The sequence below is a fragment of the Pristis pectinata genome, chromosome 4, assembly GCF_009764475.1.
Source record: "Pristis pectinata isolate sPriPec2 chromosome 4, sPriPec2.1.pri, whole genome shotgun sequence".
NCBI lineage: Eukaryota > Metazoa > Chordata > Chondrichthyes > Rhinopristiformes > Pristidae > Pristis > Pristis pectinata.
Window position 1 is genome coordinate 89,014,047 of NC_067408.1, and position 18,726 is coordinate 89,032,772.

At 39.2% G+C, this 18,726-nt stretch overlaps 1 long non-coding RNA gene across 2 annotated transcripts in view; it reads right to left on the bottom strand.

Moving 5' to 3' along the window:
- Nucleotides 1-1,268: 1,268 nt before the first annotated feature.
- LOC127569566 (uncharacterized) overlaps nt 1,269-18,726 on the bottom strand; it is a 44,820-nt gene continuing 27,362 nt past the window's right edge. For both annotated transcript variants that reach the window (XR_007956222.1, XR_007956223.1), the window contains exons 3-4: nt 8,062-8,127; nt 1,269-3,010 (exon numbers count right to left, since the gene is read on the bottom strand). This is a non-coding gene — a long non-coding RNA (uncharacterized LOC127569566). The remainder of the gene's footprint in view (nt 3,011-8,061; nt 8,128-18,726) is intronic.

The following is an 18,726-nucleotide window of genomic DNA, read 5'->3' on the forward strand; positions in this document are numbered from 1 at the left end:
ACATTTCAGGCAACTTCCATAGCCCCAGACCATTGGTAAGACTTGAGCCCAAGCTAGTTTTGCTTACATACCCTCAGTGGCTAACACTTTGGTGCTTAGCAAGGAAAGTCAGATAAACAATGTCAAGAAGTTGAAAATAGTTTTTAAATTGATCACAGCCTGAGTTTTAAAACTTGACTTTTCAGTGTTATATTCATGAAATAATAGGTATAAAATCTAGAGGGAATTTTTTTTAAACTAACAAGCAATTTTAATAGTAACAAAAATTATATAACTTGGAAGGGAGAGGGAAAGGTTGCAGGGTTAATGAGGAGAGTGGAATCAGAAAGGTAGATTATCCAAAAGAGCTGGCACAGACACATCGGGGTGAATCCTTTCCTGTGCTATTGATTCCATGAACAGTTTTCAATATTCAAATAGTCTACAAACATTATCACAGCTTTTCTCCCACAGTCCCATTTCTAACCCAAGTTACACTAATAATTGTGAAGCAATCTCACAGGAGTTGCTTCTATGGCCTCGGTACCTCAATTTCTAGATTACCTGAAGGTAGACTCATTTTTTTGTGCAGCATTTCTGTACAATGCATCTCCAAAGAAGGCTTGCTCCTACGTAGGAGTTGTCAGATTGGAGTGATTGCCCATTCTTCAATTTAACCCTAGTTGGAAGCAATTTCTTTGGGATTCAGTTATCCATATTTTACAACAGATTTAAAAAAAATACAAAAGCCTTACCTGCTTATAGTTCAATCTAATTAGCCATGTTGCAAAGTCTTTGGTGATTTATTTTTCATGTTTTTCCAGGTAGCCTGAAACCCAGCAGACAATGTAGCTGTTGGTATACTAACACAGAATTCTACATTGTATGCCAGGTTCAGGCCTGAACCTGGTGACAGATATCACATGGTTTTCAAGCAATGTTTTTTAAGCCTGTGTTAAGTAGCTTCATTTCCACAGTGGCTAATGCTTGACAAACAGTATCTTCTAATGAAAGTTTCTAGATGCATTCTTGTTTGCAATGAGAAAAGTTCACTGGGATTTGCAATCCTTTTGTTCATTTCTGAAGACATGGACTAATCTCTAGTGGTGATTTACAATCACTTTGAAATCTTGCTACTTGAAAATTGGAGTGAAATACAAATGTAATGGCAGCATATTTCAGAAATCATGGATTCTTTTCTCCCTCTCAGTTCTTTACCCATAAGGAAAACTATGAATCTGTTGGGTGCAAAAACAGTAAGGAACACATGACTTTAAAAATAGGCTTGTGAGAAAGTTGATGGATAGCTAATGTACAATAGACAATTAGAAAAGAAACCAGATGAGTAAGATTATCCTTAAAAAAACTACAGCATTTCCCATCATTATACTACAGGTTTCTGCTCCTGTTACACTTCATAGAGATCAATACAAGTATGACCATCCTTCCTAAATTCACTCTTCAGTCTGCACCTTACATTCTGACTGTCTTGATATAGCCCAAAGTAGAAATTCCAGATTTGTGAAAGTAATGTAGCACCATTAATGTCCGATAAAGAATAAACTGAATGTTGTTTGATAGTGTGAAGTCCAGATAGTTATGCAGTTTGTTGTAATTACCAGTAGGGGCTGCCAGTGATCCTTGTAACAATTTTAGTGGTCTCCAGTGGCAAGACTTAATACCACAATTTAAAACATCCTGCCATCTGTTATTTATTTTCAAAACTTTTGCACATGTTAATTAGCAACCTTTGCAGCATCATTGTTGGTTTTAGTGCAGAATTATCAAAATGTTCCAAAGAGGCAAATAAGTATATTCTAAAAGAATGATAGGAATAGGAATAGGAACTCTGCCTACAGCCCAAGTAAAACTATTTGCTATAGAAATGTTTTAAAAAAAAAGTCAAATTTATCATCAAAAGATAGATGGAACTAAAACTGCATCAGTAGTGTGGGAAAAAGAAACATCCTGGCCACTAAAGCCAGTGCCAACTTGGAAGAAGAATATATCTGCAAGGCAAATGACTAGAAACTGCTTCCTTTTACTTATCTATGCAATGTGAGGGCAAGACAATAGTCAGGTATCAAGGCTCACATCTGACAATAGGAAGAGTAACATCTGAAATGTTTCAAGGGATCCAGAAATCAACAAAAGATTTTTTGCAAGTGGTCTTTGCCGTGGTTCAGGGAGACATGGTGATCTAACAAAGTTCAGCAGCTTTCTAACATTTAACAAACAAATTAGTAACACATGACTTGAAAATAGGCTGAAGTGAAAGTTGATGGATAGCTAGATCCATGGTTCAGGGAGACATGGTGATTTAAAAACATGTAGCAGCTTTCCAACATTTAACAAAATGTCAACTGAGGATTATAAAAGATTTAGAGAAGATGAACCCACAGTAGGTCACATTCAGACAGAATGGCTGATAAGGAACAAAATATGGCAGTGGACACAGCAAGAGAACAGTTAGTAGATCAAAAGGACCCAAAGAAAATGAATGCAGCTGTGATTTTCAATTATGAAGCCTAATGTACCAAAAATTATAAAGTTGCCAATAACATGCAGTTGATGATCAGATCTGAGTTTCTTTTACTAATCCCAAAAGTTGGGTATTTACGGGTTCAACTTAGTAACTGTAGTGAATATCTGAATGTTAGCTGAAGGCTTCATCTTCCAGTTGATTGACCTTGGATACAAAGCCACAAAAATAAATGAGGCCCCTGAAGTGGAATGTGATGCCATCAGAGACCCAGTAGCCAGATGTAGCTGCTGGATGTAGACAGAATCTACACTGACTACTGAGCAAATGATAGATATCAATACAGGTCATTGTGACAGCTGTCAAAGTGTCATCGTATGAAGCAAAAAATAAACTGCTGGAAGAACTCAGCTGGTTAAGCAGCACCTGTGGAAGGAAAGATCACTTTGCCTCCACAGATGCTGCTTGATCCATTGAGTTCTCCAGCAGTTTATTTTTTTGTTCCAGATTCCAGCATCTGCAGTCTCATCTCCTGTCATCACATGAATCCTGTCAGAAATAAAAGTGGCAGTCACTTTAAGTGCATTAACCTCTTTGATTACTTATAAACAATGGTTTTAAATTATTTCAGAAATAGTGGTTGAAATACTTGCCCGAACAATAAAAAAAAGCACACACATACTTGACAGACAATTTCCTTAATGAGTCAGAGAGCAATGATTCATGCTGGGGTTAGCAAGGCCCCAAAATGGAAGTCTGTTATGTGCAGTAAGATCTTGACCAAGAGTGTATGTAATTGACTTTGGTACTTTTAAGCTGGAAAGGAGCACGAGGAGGACACCATGATTTGAACTTCTGATCTGATAACTGGAAAGAGAAAGAAAAAAAAGCAGGGGTAGGGTAATAGTCCAATGGTGTGAAGTCATGATAAATGGATTCATGCATGGAATTTGTGATTCACTGAGGAACCAACTTCAGTTCTCCTTTTAGGAAGGCCAAAACAACTTGTACTCCTTCCAACTGGGAAGGTGAAAATTCAGTTCAAGAGTGACAGATATGACTCATCTCTATTCCTTAAGGATGGGTACTAAGGCAGATGTTTGAGTGCAATCCCTCAGTGAAATGATGAAAATTAACTCCTTTGTCCTGTTCCTACTGCAATGGGACAGAGTTCAATATTGCAAGTTACAATGATCATCACTTTTCCTGGCTGGTTCGTGGAATACATAATGGAAGCAAATGCTGGTGTTATCATTTTAATATTGGTTTGTGTAGGTTCTGCTTATAACCCATGATCTCTATTAAAATATTCTCTCCTTCATGTGCCAAGAGTTAAATCTATTTCAACATTTACATTCAATTCCAGTATTGTCAGGAGATTAGGAACTTCATGTGGATTCAGACATTTGCAAGTAGTATACAATTTCAAAACCAATGGTTATTTCTTTGGACAATTTATGATCATCTTGAGTGGATAATGCAATTTTTTTTATAAAAAGGATTGTTTATGTAGAAAATATGGATGGTTGTGATAGATTCTCCAATCACAATTTTGATCTATACATCCAGTTAACTTTTATGTTTAAATTAACAACATTGTGTTAATAGTTTTACAAAGTAATATTAGAAATTCAAGAAACTAACAGATGTTGATGTGTAATATTTGTAGGTACAGACTCATTATTTTCAAGTCTACAAAAGACAGATAGAACTGAATAATAGGTGTGCAGTTGTGGTTGGTTTACACACTTATCTTTCTAATATTGATCCTGCATGTACATAGACAAAAACATAGCATTTAGCCTACACTTGCATTACTAATGAGAGACTTTTTTGTCCTGAAGGATAAGTGCTTAACATTTAACAGCTATCTTAGAGATAGAAGAACATTCTTATAACTATAGAAAATCATGTTACTTTGTCCTAAAATAAATTTGGAAAGAAATAAGGAAACAAAATTAGTTGAAACAACTATAAATACTCATTCTCAAAGAAGTACAATTTCAAAATCCATAGCCTGAGAAGCATTGTTGATAAAGAGGAGGATTGTGATAAAATGCAAGAAATCATTTCCCCAAAATAGCTGATCTTGAACTGCCTGGATTTATCTATATAACTGCCAAGAAGTTTGAGACTCACGTACAGCTGATCAACACCATCATTCCGACTAGGCTTCAATGTTGGACTTCTCATGGACTTACTATAGTTTCCCAGCGATTTCACTGGGAAATCTGCCTGCTGAACTTCAGCCAGCTCAGGCCAGGCACAGGTTCAACAACTCCAACCAATTCAGTGGAAAGAAATGGCAGGGGAAAGAGGCAAGTTTCACTTAATTTTGTCTAGTGTGTTTTCAAATTTAGAAATTAAAATTTTAATAGTTTGAATGCTTTTTTAAATGTTTGCCAGATATTTACCGATATTTAAGTGTTATGACAGCTGAGATGGCCTGACATCAGGAGGCATATCTTAACTGGCTGGCAAAGTATTACTGTGGGATTTACAATTAGAAGGTCAATCAGGTTGGAATCAGTTTTGTTGCGGATGTTCCCACTGGGAAATTCACATCAAGAGAGGGTTTAATGGGCCGCTTGTTGCTCCAAAGAAATTCGAATCTTTAATAAACTTCTAGAACGGGATTGTGGGTAAATTTCTATGTAGTTTAAGTTCGATACCTGGGAGAACAAGGGCAAGTACTCAGGAGAAAACTGTGTCCAATGGGGCAGAGGGATTGTTTTGGTGGTGTTATGCTGGGAATAATCAAATCATTCAAAGAGCAATGCAGATTAATACAGCTATTAAAAAAGGAAAATAAGAGTGGGTTTCATTTCTAGGGGATCAAAGTCAAAAGGCTGTGAAATTGTGCTAAATTTGCATAGAATGGGGTTCGATGACATAATAAAGTTGTCTCCATGCAGCAAAGAGTGGAGGCATTGGGGAAAATTCAGAATGCTAAAAATGATAACAGAATTTAGTAGTAACACAAAGATTGAACAGTTTGGGACTTCTTCCTGTAATGATGAGCATCGTCTTCAATGTAGGCTTTTAAGACAAAAGGTTTGATAAAGGTAGACATGGAGAAAGATACTTCAACAGATGAAATGCATCTCACTATCATAACACATAGCAGATGTGAAGAGCATTATGAAGATTTAAGGGAGACTAGATAAAGCATCCAATGGAAAAATGTTCATGAGGTCAGATGGAGAACGGTGGGATGAGGTTGTGTCGAGCATAAACGGAGGCATGGATCCTTTGGGCTAAATGGTCACTTGTGCTGTAGACACTATGTTTCAAGTGATGTCATTATTTCCTGGGTGTAACTTCAATGAATCTACAATATAGCTACTGCTAATACATGGCTAATCATGGTTCCAGAAAAATGACACAACTACAATTTCCAGAATATTTTCTATGTGGGATTTGCATTGTGTGGTATTGTATTTATTTTTCAGCCTAGTCAGCCACTACCCTACAACTCTGTTTGCATATCATGCACTTTAAAAGTGGCTTTGCAAAGTACAAAATTTCTAAAATAAAAACAGAAAATGCTGGAAATATTCAGATCAGCCAGTGTCTGTGGAGAGAGAAACAGTTAACACTGCAGGTTAACAACCCTTCACCAAAAAGGTATGGTCAAAGATCATCAATCTGAAATGCTAATTCTGTTTCTTTCTCCACTGATGCTCCCCAACTTACTTTTGGAACTGGAATTAGGTTGTTATTGGTGGAATGACCTGTCACAGTCTGATCCTCCCATGCACCTGTATTAAGTTATCTGGTAACACAATTCATTTAATGTTTTTCCACTTCTTTGCCAGTACCACCAATTGAGGCTTACTGCTACTTGCATCATGATCAAGTGGGATTATCTAATAAGTAGTAGCCACACAAACAAGTCCCAGAATCAGCTTCTTCTCTGTGCAGAGTTAGCTGATCCTTGGAGCTGCCAACGGGGTTAGGAGTGTATATGTTGGGCAGGGGAGTTCCTCCCTCAAGTAGTTGGCTTCATTGCTGTCTGTTGAATTAGTAGAATGGGAGAAAGATTTTTAAAAAATGAAGTGGTACAGTTAAACCAAACCCAAAATCACTAACCCAAGTTTTAACTGAATTCTGAAAACACGTTGCATTTTAGCAAGAAAATCCCAAAAGGAGGCAACATCAGGAATGCAACCGGGTGACAAACTTCCTGCAGGAGTGGAGCAAACCTTCATAACTGTTAGGAAACCATAAAACTACAATAACTACATTCCACAACCAAGGTCACCAGAACCTTTGTAGTCAGGCTGCAGACTGCAGAGATCACTTGTGTCCACACGTGCTCCTAGGCTCAGCTACCACCCATCATTGATACTTCACTGAAGCACGAGAGAGAATGGGCCTAACTTACAAGACAAAGGTTCTGCACTAACCTACTCCTGCTACACTGCACTCTCCTCTTACTGAAAAGGTTCTTGGCAAGATCCTGGAAAATGTGAAAAACTTTCCATATCTCAGGAACCTTCTCTCAGTGAAGGCAGATATTGCCTTCAAATGTGATGGCATAACCTTTGGTTGATTGAGGAAAAGGGTAGGTAAATATCAAGTCCTCAGACATAACAGACAAATCTCACGGTCTATCAGGCCACAGTGATTCCTGCTTTTGTACTGTTTTAAAACACCAGAAAGATACTACCAACACGATCCGCACAGGAAGGACAAGCGAACCAACATCAGCATCCTCTCCCAGGCCAACATTCTCAGCACGGAGGCCCTTGTCACACTCAGTTGGATACATTGGGCAGGGGATGTCACTCTTGCACTCAGCAGTGGACTCTTAAAATAGACATTCATTTCTGTCAGGGGAACAGCTTATCTGGCAGACTGGAAAAAAGAGAAAGGATGTACTCAAAGCCTCCGTGAAGAAATGCAACATCCCCACTGACTCCTTGGAATCCCTGGCCCATGACCATTTAAAATACAAGGAGCTTTTGGGATGGTATTGAGAAGGAAGAATACATGTAACAGAAACACAGAGAAGCCTTACATAAGAGGCAAGAGAGTACCATCTCACAAGCTAGTCTGTGGAAGAGTCTGCAGTTCCCACATTGGCTTCATCAGCCACCTCAGAACCCACAAAACCAGAGTGAAAGTCATCTGTGACCCCAAGAGACTACCTAGGAAGAAGAGGGATTATATCCTTTGTGACAGTCAGCACCCAAAATTTTCATCAGGATGCCTACCAAATGATTTTCACTTAGTAAGAACATTGTCAGTTGTTACAATCACAGGAAAAAGGAGTGTCTCAAGCAAAGCATCAACATATTGTGAGGAAGTCAGAGGGGCAAGTCAGATTGTGAATGTTCAATGCAACACAGATGCTAGGAGCTTGGGAGGAATCTGACCTCTTGCCTGAGAACCCTTAAGTCAGAGTCAAACAAAGGGGTGGGATGAAAGAAATGGTTAAAATTGAAAATATTTCTTGGTTTTCACCTTGTACAAATTCAGATTATAACACAATGGTGAAATTCCCCACAGGCACTTGTGTTTTAGAGCAGTTATTTATTTGGTCTTGAGACAGGCAGCCAGTGTTATAGCAGAATGAAGAAATCTAATTCACTTACTTCCAAAAGCAGGAACTATGGCACCACAGTGGGTGCCACTCCTGGTGGCCTGGTTTCTTGTGGCATCTGCAGTAGGAAACAAAGCCATAATATTTCATAAGGTTAGATCACACAGCAACATACAGCTCACCCACCAGCAGTGAGGGCAATTTAAAAAAAAACTATTAAAATTTTTTGTGCACGTTTTCCCTTTGATGTTGTGCTTTCTTGCAAACTGTCCATGGACTTATTTACTCTAATACCTGTTCAGTTGTATTTTAAAAATGAAATGTACAAGAACCTGTGAAGAATTTACTTTCATACTTATAAATTACAACTGTCATGCTTATGTTTCCTGCTCTTTAACTTTTCTAGCTTTAGACTTCTAATAATTCAATGTTAAATTCTACAATAGTTTAGGGTTGAAACAATAGATGTTAGAGGCCCTTGTCATAGCTAAATATCTTAAATGCAGTTTCCTTTCTAAAAAATTGCTTCTGTCACCTCTAAACTTGGTTACGTCAACACTAGCCGATCTTCAGTCTTTCACGAAAATATCTTTGTTGTACACATCTCAGAATGCGGAAATTCTGCTAGCCAGGGTCGTCCCCTGCTCTCAATAATAATAAAAAAAATCAGAATTAAAGCTTGTCTGATCACTGTCCATCCATGACCACATTCTATCTGTATCTGCAGTGTGCTTCTGGTCATTAGCATTCATTCTTCAAACTCTTTCCCCATTATTTCACTCTCCCTTTGGTTGTGCAGATTGACATTACCTTTGTTATGGAGACTAGTCATTTAGCCAACCACTACAAGAGGCAGCTCATATATAAATGCTACTTGATGCTACCATCTGCACCTGGTTGAGGTCACACCACCAATTAATTGGAGTTACTGCAGTGGATCAGTAGCCCTGCTACAAACTAAACTACGAGTTGAGCCCAGATGTGTTCTGTCATAATAGCAATTGGCAAACACCTGATGTTTTAGAAATGGATGACAATTAACATTGTACCTTTTTAAGCACCAAGAGGTATTGTGCAGCACCCTTTTTGGAGCTCCGCAGGTCTGACTGGGTATGGGTCATGGCCAAGAGAGGGATAGAAACTTGGGAAATTGGCAGTCAGAAGGAAACCTCCCCTCCACCACCACCTTCAAACAACTGATGAAGAAAATGCAAGAACACTTTACATGGCAGCAGTCCCAGATGGCACTGTACTGTGAGTGCATCATGGCAAATGGACCCAAGAAATTGTATCAGGAAAATGAGGCTAGCCTATATTCAAATTTCTCGGGTAATACTTATTACTGCTTTTTCTATTTACAGTTACATAATTGCAAAAAAAAATCAAAGGCAGATTTTGGAAAGGTGTAAAAACAACAGGATTGTTGTTATGGGTGACTTCAACTTCCCTAATATTGATTGGCACCTCCTTAGTGCAAAAGGTTCAGATGGGGCCGAATTTGTTAGGCGTGTACAGGAAAGTTTCCTGACACAGTCTGACTAGAGGAGAGGCCATGCTGGATCTCATATTAGGCAATGAACCTGGTCAGGTGACAGACCTCTCGGTGGGCAAGCATTTTGGGGATAGTGACCACAACTCCGAGCTTTAGCATAGCCATGGACAAAGATAACAGACATTGTGGAAAATTATTTAATGGGGGAGGTCAAATTACAATGGTATTAGGCAAGAACTTGGAGCGTAAACTGGGAACAGACATTCTCTGGTAAATGCACCACAGAAATGTGGAGGTTGTTTAGGGACCACTTGCATTGGGTTCTAGATAGATTTGTCCCACAGAGACAAGGAAAGGATGGTAGGGTGAAGGTACCATGGTTAACAAGAGAAGTGGAAGGTTTAGTCAAGAGGAAGAAGGAAGCATATTTAAGGTTTAGGAAGCAAAAGTCAGACAGGGCTTTTGAAAGTTATAAGGTAGCTAGGAAGGAGCTCAAGAAGGGACTTAGGAAAGCTAGAAGGGAACATGAGAAGGTCTTGGCAAATAGGGTTAAGGAAAACCCTAAGGCATTCTACATGTATGTGAGGAACAAGAGGATGACTAGGGTGAGGGGAGGACTGCTCAGGGATAAGGGGGGTGGGGAAAATGTGTCTGGAGGCGAAGGAGGTAGGGGAGGTCCTGAATGAATATTTTGCTTCAGTGTTCACCAGGGAGGGGGACTTGGACAAATGTGAGGTTTGTGGAAAAGGCAAGTGTGTCGGAGCACGTCAAGGTTTAGAAAGCAGTGTTGGAGGTACTAAAAAGCATTAGGATAGACAAGTCCCCGGGGTCAGACAGGATATACCCCAGGTTACTATAGGAAGCGAGGGAAGAGATTGGTGGAGTGTTAACGATGATCTTTGCGTCCTTTCTGGTCACAGGAGTGGTACCAGAGGATGGCAAACGTTGTTCCATTGTTCAAGAAAGGTAAAAAGGGATAATGCCAGGAATTATAGACCAGTGAGTCTTACGGCAGTGGTGGGCAAACTATTGGAGAGGATTCTTAGGGACAGGATTTATGAGCATTTGGAGAAGCATAGTTTTTAGGGATAGTCAACATGGCTTTGTGAAGGGCAGGTTATGCCTCAAGCCTAATAGAGTTTTTTTGAGGAAGTGACAAGACAAATTGATGAAGGTAGTGCGATGGATGTGATGTATATGGATTTCAGCAAGGCATGTGACAATGTTCTCCATGGTAGGCTCATTCAGAAAGTCATGAGATCCATGTAAAATTGGCTGTGTGGATTCTAAATTTGGCTTGCCCATAGAAGGCAGAGGGTGGTTGTAGAAGGGAAGTATTCGACCTGGAGGTCAGTGACTAGTGGTGTTCTACAGGGATCTGTTCTGGGACCCCTGATCTTTGTGATTTTTTTAAAAATAACTGACTTGGATGAAGAAGTGGAAGGGTGGGTTGGTGGTGTAGTAGATAGTGCAGAAGGTTGTCGTAGTTGCAATAGGATTTAGGCAGGATGCAGAGCTGGGTGGAGAAGTGGCAGATGGAGTTCAATCCAGAGAAGTGTGAAGTGATACACTTTGGAAGAACGAACTTGAAGGCCGAGTACATGGTTAATGACAGGATTCTTAGCAGTGTGGAGGAACAGAGGGATCTTGAGGTCCAAGTACATAGATCCCTCAAAGTTGCCACACAAGTGGATAGGGCAGTTAAGAAGATGTATGGTGTGCTGGCCTTCATTAGCCGGGGGATTGAGTTCAATAGCCGAGAGGTAATGTTGCAGCTCTACAAGACTCTAGTTAGACCATACTTAGAATATTGTGTTCAGTTCTGGTCATCACATTATAGAAAGGATGTGGAAGCTTTGGAGAGCATGCAGAGGAGATTTACACGGATGCTGCCTGGATTGGAGAGCATGTCATATGAGGAGAGGTTGAGCGAGTTAGGGCTTTTCTCTTTAGAGCAACAGAAGATGAGAGGAGACTTGATGGAGGTACAAGATTGAGAAGCATTGACAGAGTGGACAGCCAGCATCTTTTCCCCAGGGTGGTAATGGCCAATACTAGAGGTCACCCTTTTTTTAAATATACACAGAGTGGTGGGTGTCTGGAATGCAATGGGAGTGGGGGTGGGGGTGGATTGGTAGGGGCTGATATGATAGGGTCATTTAAGAGACTATTAGATAGGCACGTGAACAAAAGAAAAATAACAGATTATGGGAGGTGAAGTAGAGAGGGAGATAGATTGAATGGGGATAAGGTTTATATAGGTCAGCACAACATTGTGGGCCAAAGGGCCTTTACTGTTCTATGTTCTAACAATGGAAACCAGCATCAAAATAAAAAAAAATGAATAAGGGAGAAGGTGAATAAATTAATTTAGGCAATACTTTTAAAATACTTGTGTTGAATGAAAAAATGACTGAGCCTAGTACAAAATAAATTCCAACAGATAAATCAGGAAATTAAAGTAGAAACTATACAAAACCCAAAAAGAGTAAGGCACTGGTACAAGTGCTACTGAACCAATGCAGTAACAATGCCCTATATAACAGGAATATAAGCAAAAGTTGCAATAAGGATAGTGATAAGAACATTCCTCCAGTATAACAAAGACTAGAGGAATTGGTGTTCTTTAAAAAAAAGCAATGCAGCTCTGAAACAAAATGAGTAATTTCTAAATTAGTCACTAAAGAGGATTATACTAAGTGTCCAAATTTATATAGTGCACTGAATCCCTAATAAAATTTAAAAGGTAGTTAAGCAGAAATAGTTTCTAAAATAAAGATACTCATTACCAACATACGAGCAGAGCCAGATGGGCTATTTGCCAGGGAGATGAGACAGATATTCACATACAAATACAGGCCACTCAGCCCCTCAGACCAGCTCCACCATTTAAGATAATGGCTGGTCTGATTCTAGCCTCAACTCCACATTCCCATCTACCACAGTATTTCACCATATCAAGAATCTATCCATCTCTACCTTAAAATATTCTACTACGCTTTGAGGAAGGAAATTTCCAACACCCATGACCCTCAGCAAAAAAAATTCCCTCATCTGTCTTAAACCCTTGTTTTTTTAAAAAAAAAATAAAGTGACCCACCCATCAAGTCCCCTCTCAATCTAACCTCCAGTGAATAAAAGTTTAATATAAAAACAAAGTGCTGTAAACACTCAGCAGGTCAGGTAGCACCTGTGGAAAGAGAACACAGCTAACATCTCAGGACTCAGACCCGCTGTCAGAATCAAGCCTTGCCTGTCCAACCTTTCTAGATATTCATCTGGTAAAACTTTTCTGAACTGCTTCCCATGAATTCACATCCTTCCTTAAATAAGGACACTAATATTGTACACAGTACTTCAAACCAGTCTCACCAATGCCTTACTTTTGTATTAGACACTAGTAAGATTCCAAGGGTTGAAAGCAAGTTACTAAGAGGCAATTTAATAATCTTGGACAGCCAAAATGATCCTCATCCACCAACTCAGTGGATGATTATGGACACTTAAATTCCTGATAGTCAGCCCAGAAAAAAAAACTCAAGTTCCCAATGCCTGTTCAGTGTCTTAGAAATTATCTATACAGTGCCAACATTTCAGGTGCAATATTTCTGGACCACATCACATCAAATGCATTCATTTAGCATTAACAGACCTTCCTATATAGTAAATATGGGGGACCACTATGTAATAATGCAAAACAGCTTGTTGGACTTTGCAGAGGAGGATGCTGCCAAACTGCCTTGACTTGGTTGAAGTTCCTATAGATCCAAGATATGGTACATTACCAGAAGCTTGTGATGGAAGTTCCATATGACAAGTCTCTTTAAAAGAAAATCAAGAAGTGTCAAACTAGGTTAACCAGAAAAAGAGTACTAATGGAAATCTGAACGTGGGAAGATGTTGAATGTAGTACGACAACGTCCACTGTTGCTTGTAATCTACATTAGAAAATGCTAAGTTAGCTCTTAGAATTTGCTCTTGGGGAGTGGAACTTAAAGAAAATCTCTTTCAGGTAGTGTGGTATTCAGGATTTAATGAATTGATTGTAACCTTTTGAACAATTAAAAAGCAATAATTGCTTCCTATGGCAATGATTGAGTTAACTTTAATGATACATTCCTATTTACTCAAAGACTTCAATTTATATTTTCAATGATAGCATCAAAAACTCACTATGTGGGAATATATGGCCACAAGGCTATATAGATGTAATCACCATACCGTTCCTGTAACTAGAGTTTCTGGATAAAGCAAAATGATCCTCTTAACACTGGCAATGCAAATATTATATATACCAAGTAACAGTGTATCCAATGATGGACAAATTTTGAAACAAATCAAAATTAATTGTTCCCATTAAGCAATGCTGTAACTATACTTGGGAGTCAGAGTTCAAAGTTCACTATTACAGTTGATGTGGGTTTCCTCTGAAATACCTTGAAGATGACTAGGCTCACCACATCCACATTCTAAACTTTTTTTTTCGGTTCTCCTAACCAAATTGTTGTCAGCAGGATCAAACCAACAGGAACTGAATCATTCATAATTCTTAAATACTAAATATTCATGTCACTCATGTTAAAATTACTGCACAGATGCCCAAAAGTCCCCAATTTATTTGTGCTGATTCATTCTCCCCTATTACATGTAGCGAAGGATCCTGCCACATTTCTACTAAAAAGGGAACACTGACTTGCCAGCAAGAAACATCTTTTCAGTGGTGTGACTGAATGGCCATCTGGCTGCAGCTGCTCAGAAAGACTAGCATAGCCAACTACACTGAATAATTGGTTAAGATTTGCCCCAAATTGTGAGAAAAAGATTAGGATCCCTTCATACAGATAAGGAATATTTAATTCCTAGGAGAGATGGTCCCCTCCAAATGGATCTGGTTCAATTATGATTCAAATACAAACGGATTCATTCTGATTAATTTCTGGAATGGGAACTGAGATGCAATGATTTGTTGTTGGAATAGCATACATCCTAAATAAATCTGTGTTCAGTATGTCAGCAAGTAAAACAAAAATGTTATGATTCTTTCCTCCATCTGTAGGATTAGAATCAGATCAAAAGAATTTTAAAATATCCTAAAGTTAGCAAGATTATGTAGGATGAAAGTAGGAATTATTTTAAAGCAAATTGAGTTTGCAAACATGTTTAACAAAAAAATGCTAGACACCTTTCTAATACCATGCAAAATACTCTGATAGTGGAAATGTGAAAAAAAAGTCTATACACAACAGGTGAGGAGCATCTGTGCAGAGAGGAACAGTATAACATTTCTCTCATTGCTTGAGTGCCAACTATTTCTAGCATGTTCTGTTTTGATTATAATTTTCTAAGCTGATTTGACTAGATTTTTTTCAAGTTTTTGATATTTTCACTAAATGTACCTGGATAAGGAAATCCCATGAGAAATGTGCAAGAATATCCCCCTATTATTCTCTCAATATCCAATTTTGTTTGGTCAGATGAAAGATCATTATGCAATATTTCAACAACATTGACTGACCACTTCCCTTTTATATTTTGTCTAGACCCCACCCCCCTCCCAACCAATAATACCATAAGCCAGCTATTGGATGGACACTCTTAAAGTTACCATTATATCCGGTACCTACATTTAATAAATGTTTGCTTTTAGAATCCAAGTATAGAGACTGGATTCATGCAAGGGTCATGGTAGATTTGCTTGGTTTATAAGCTAGAGAATTAAAATGAGCCTCTACCCTTCTATGTTATTAGTTGGCACAAAGTTCTAAGGACTAACTGGTGCTCCAGCAGTTAATTAGATAGTAACAAACTTTGAATTGCTCAGACCAGCAGGGTTCTCAGTTTTGAAAGCTGGTCTGAAGGTAGTGAGTTGATTCCAGTCTCTGGAATAGCATTATTTCTATTGATCACTGTCCCAGCCCACGGAGGTAGGAGATGGTGCAGGAAATTTTCAAAGTTTCAGTTTTGGATGCTACCTTCCTACCCTACTATGAAATAAATAAAATCATGTTCTGATCTCATACAACCACTTCTACTTCAAATCTTGGTGATCTCCATCCCAATTTTCTACTAAATCCTCCCTAAGATTCTGCACGGTGCAAGCAGATCTGCTAACTAACTCCACTTGAAACCTCAAATGTTTTGCCTGCCTTTGCTCACTAAATCTTTGACCATGAAGCCACCCAGTTGTTACAAAAACCCTCAGCTGGTTCTGTCCTTTCAGGAAATGATCTGGACTTAAATCCCTAGTAAATCATTTCAGACATATTAGGGACAGACAATGAATAAATAATTCAAGATCTCCTGTGGTTTCTTATGAACTTGATCATAGGCAAGGCATGACCATCACCACTCACTTCCTGGTATCCTTCAGAACCTATAAACTCCTTAACAGCTTCCAATGCACTCACTGTCCTCTGGAAAAGTATTCTCCATGCCATTCACAAACGGGCTTTCAAATTCCCTTCCAGAACTCTATCCAGTGCTATTGGACATTTTTTTTAAATTGCATAATATTCCAAACGCTATCTTGGGTATTTTCTCCATAACAAATCATCCCCTTAAATTTCTCTTCACTGATGGACTCAGACTTCTTGGTTACGAGAATTGGAGACACCTGATCAACAACTTCTTCCCCCACCTCCAAATCTCCTACTCTGTCCCAACCCTCTCATCTTGTCCATGAGGCCACAACCCCTTCTCTTATTCCATCCCCAGTAAATTACTGGCCACAAACTCTTCCTGTTACTTTGCAATTTTACACTGCACATTGTTTCTTCTCATCAGATATTCCTTTGAATACCAATGTTAATTGTCTGCTTTGTTACAAACAAACCTGGCACTCGTCTTCAAAAATGACCATCTGTATCCCCAACCTACCTCTTCCAAAGACCATACCCTTTAAATCCACACCATTGTTCTAAAGAGCCAATAGTTTTTGTCCCTAGCACAACAGGAACTGAACAGAACCCTCTCACCACAGTTCACCAAACACCCCCACTCTGCAGCTGTTCAGTCAAGCACAACATCCACATTCAACACTTCCTCTGCAGTTTTGTCCAGTGGGATTGTTATTGCTTTAATCCACCCCAATTATATTTCAAGCATCTCCAGAAATATCTTTCCATCCCACACATATACTTCTTGGGCACCGATATTACTACACTGGGCCCATACTTGCCCACCCCATCCAAATGCAGTCTCTTTGTTATATCCACAGCGTCAACTTCCTTGCATTGCAATCTGATCTCCCTGTGCCAATAGCATTGAACTGCTCCAATGCCTGTCAGACAACTCAACCCCAGCTATTATAACAAGCTGAAGCAGTTTACTTGTGAACCTTATCTGATTGACTGCAACTGTGGCCCCTCAATCCACAATTATGGAGACCATCTCCATCGACACCTGACACCTCCATCGCAATTGATCTTCTACTGAGGCCATGCCAACTCACCTCATCACTTACAGGTTAGAGTGCTGGGGTTGTCCCAGCCTATCCTCCTTCATAAACTCCAGACCACGACAACACTGCTGCTGTCCCATCTCCCAAGTCTCAACTCAGCCATTACTTTAAAATGGAACTCAATTTAAATCCTTTCAGGCTCACCTTCAATACTTAATGCCTCATCCACCCCGTGATCTTCCTTGAGCTCTCATTACACCTCTCACTCTACACATTCACTTCTTTTCCAGCCCACCATCAACAGTTGTGCCTGCATCCTAAGTGCATTTCCCTCCTTCAAACCTTCTGCCTTGCTACCTTCAAGAGTTTCTTTACAAATTGTTATGCCTCTGAATCATCTTGCAATGCTTCTGTACATTAAAGGGACGCTACACATGCACATTGAATGAAGCATGCTCAGATGGTATGTCCATGGTAAAACCTGATCATCCCAATTGTTATGTTGAACTTTGGACATGGTGAAGAGGACTGACTGCAGTACCAGAAGCTAGATTGAGCCCCTTCTGTGAAAGTGACAAAGGTTATTGCAAAAAAAAATGTTTTGTTCAAGACTCCAAGCTAGAGAAATTCAATAAAAAGCAAGTCTTGAGAGAGGCTTCCATAAATTGGCAAAAGTAGGCAGTAGGTGAATGGGAGATAACAGTTCACCAAGAAGGGCCGTGGAAGGAGCTTTTGCTTTTCACATTGACATATTCAGTTATCAGTTTTAGCAATATTACGAATTTGCAAACTCTAGATTCATTTATATGAGATTGTGATAGGTCACCTGGTTGGATCAGCAACAGTTAGCACCTGTCAGAGTTGTGCTCAAGTCAATGTAAAAAGTACAACATTTTGTTCAAATATGTACAGAGACAGTTTATACAGAAATGTGGTGAACCATTAAAATTCAAAATATTTAATTCATGGCGAGTCAGTAACTGCCCCAATACTGAGTTACTCAGCTATCAATGGCAACCAAAGCATCTCTGGATGTGGCTTGTGGTACAGTGTTAGGGACTTTCTGACATCTTAAGTTCCTTGGCATGTTTTAACCAATATTTATTTTTAACATTTTTGGTTCTGCCTGCTCAATACTGTACATTCTGCTCCTGACAGAAGAGTGGGACTTACAGTCCACAGAGACATTTCTCATCAGTCAATCTGAATCCAGCATTTCAGCATTATTTTGCTCCTCAGCAATAAACAAAAGGTTATAGTAGAAGTGATTGAATTAAAAATTATATTGGGACAAAGACAGTAAAATTTACCATGAAGGGCTGACTTTATGCAGACTTAATCAGTTATCATATCAGCTCAAGAATATCCCTGATCAGCACAGTTATTAATGCAACCTAGTTTCTCACTTCTAGCAGATCTCAATGAATGATTAAAACAGACATAGGCATTGTCTGTTGTGTGACAAGGGCTAAAAATGGCACTCATCCAGGGAATCAGATTAGATTCGTATTTACTGTTCAGAATTGCAGGCTAATCCATCTACAAATGACAAATTTCAATGAATCACACTCAGGTGCTACATGCTTAGAATGGTGGGGTGGCACAGCAAATCGTGCTGCTGCTGCCTCATAGCTCCAGCAACCTGGTTCAGTTTTGATCACTAGTGCTGACTGTTGAGTTTGCACATTCTCTCTGTGACCACATGGGTTTCCCCCATGTACTCCAGTTTCCTCCCACATCCCAAAGACATGATGGTTGATAGATTACATGGCTTCTGGTAAATTAGCTGTAGTACAAGAGGGTGGTAGGAGAATGAAGGTGGAGCT